Source organism: Malania oleifera, chromosome 4 (genome assembly GCF_029873635.1).
Source record: "Malania oleifera isolate guangnan ecotype guangnan chromosome 4, ASM2987363v1, whole genome shotgun sequence".
In the NCBI taxonomy this organism is placed as follows: domain Eukaryota; kingdom Viridiplantae; phylum Streptophyta; class Magnoliopsida; order Santalales; family Ximeniaceae; genus Malania; species Malania oleifera.
Window position 1 is genome coordinate 51,162,134 of NC_080420.1, and position 2,348 is coordinate 51,164,481.

A 2,348-nucleotide genomic window follows, 5' to 3' on the forward strand; every position below is an offset into this window, starting at 1 on the left:
TTTTTGCTTTCCTTTTTATCTTTATATTTAGATTAATAGGTTTCACTATCTTAAAAAACCAAGATCATTGTTCAAATTCTTGGATTTATCATCAAAATTGCATGTGCTAATATTTTAAAAATTTACTTGTGATTCTATTCAGTTTCGGAATGCCTGAAAGATTCATTCTCATTTTTGGGGAGGGGAAATGATATTTAAAAATGAATCTTTTGATTGGAAAATTCAATTTGAGGGGAAATTAGAAAGATCTACTTTTCATTGTGGAAATTTTTAAAAATTTTACCCCGAAAATAAATTTTGTGAGTGGAAAACTCAGTTTCTGGGAAAATTGGAAAGTTTTACTTCGCTGGTTTGAGAAAGAGGATTCTTTTAGCTGTTAAAAGTTTAGAACTTTTATTTGAGTGGCAGATGGACTTTTAATAAACCGAAAATAAGGAAAAAGAGGACAGAAAATGTCTGTATGTTAATTTTATTATTATGAAACAAGGGTTTTATTTGAGAAGTAATTGCAATAGTGATGAAGGTTCTTGCTGTCTGACTTTCCATATTCCCTAATAAGAAAGCTGTGTTGGTGAAAGTTTAAATGACTACTTGGGGTGATTTTAAGATAATATTTTGAAGATTGCCTCATTATAACTTTGGGAACATTAAAATTATCTCTCAAATTCAAAGGATACTCAGAAAGAAAATATTTGTGTTATTAAAGTTAATACTAGTTTAGTTTATTTTAATTGAGGGTGCATGGATTTCACACTGTTTCAATTGTAGTCTTTTTGCCAGGGCAAAAATTATTCTAACCTTAACAGTTCCACCACAACTTGGGTGGATGAAGCCCACCTACCACAACCAATTCAAGGATGTTTTTATGGAGAATTGAATTCAATAATGACTCTTTTTGAAAGTATGAATTTAAATATATCAGTTTTTTTTTTTTTTAAATCTAAATTTCAGAGCCCAAAATTGAAGTCTCTTGTTTGCCCTAGCACTAGACCACACAACACCAGAGCTGAGAGGGCGGGAGAAGGTATACTGTTCTCTTTGAAGTTGGTGAAGGGTAGGTTTTGAGTTGGTAATGCAGCTACTGCGCCGTTCGGTCTCAAATTAAGTCCATGGGGCTCCGTTGAAGTTGTTGAATTGTAAGCCAACCACTGCAGTGTGTGTGAACGTATCAATAGACCAATGATGCTGTGCGCACATTAGGGGAGAGAGTACAATATAATTGTTGAAGCCAACAACCTAATTAGAAAATAGTAAGGTCATACCATAGGTTGCTTCATTCTTAAACTCAAAGACTTCATTAGTGTTTTATGGATTGGTAAGTTATAACATTCAAATTAATTAAATATATAAATATAATAAATTTTAGTGACAACTTTGCAATTGTAGAAAATATATTAGAAAATAGCCATATGTTATTTAGTTACGGATGATACATAATTCAACTTTGGAATGAAGAAGAAGAACCATCTATTCATTTAAATAATATTAAATAAATTAAAAATATTCATAAAGTAAAAGAAGAGGATAGTTAGCTCTTCACAACACATATGACTTCACAACAGACTATAGTCAATGGACTCGATAGTGCAAGATAGACATCATTAAACTTTTATTCTACTATTTATGTATATATATGTTGACTTTTTGAGTCCGATCACTATTTTGATTATGACAAACTACAATATTTTACTTGTGTACTGAGTGGCTGAGCATGTTTATATCTTTAGAAGCACAAGTGAAGGATGCAAAATGGAAGCTGTGAAAGTATCTAAGCTAGCATACCTCGGCGTATTCCATAGAAATGCAAAGGAGTAAAGCATGAAAATTTTGTTATTTTTTAAGTTGTAATAGTAATTAGGGTCAATGTGTGCATGCATCTCATGTTTTAATTTGAAACTCATAAATGACCTTAGATTGACCTTAGGGAAATTCCAAGTAACGATCAGATTGTGTTTTTGCCTATAAATACTAACTCCATTCACTTAGAGAATGTTAGAGAATCACTTGGAGATTATAGTTAAATATTTTTGATTCTCTCTTACATTTTTTACTCTCTTTTGGAAGATCAAATTCTTATTTCTTCTCTACTCTTCTTTTGAAAATTCTTTTTGGAGAAAATATTATTAAAAAGGTTTAATGGATGGCTTGAGTTTATATTCATGCTCATAATATATAGCTTGAAAGCCTCCTCATTGGTTTGAAAATCAAAGTTCAAATTTCTTCTACTTCTTTATTTTGAAAATCATTTTAGAGAAATTATTTTTGAGTTGTTCTAAAAAAAATAAAAAATGCTTGAGCATATATTTACTCATATTTATTTTTCTTGAAAGCCTTATTGAATTTAATTT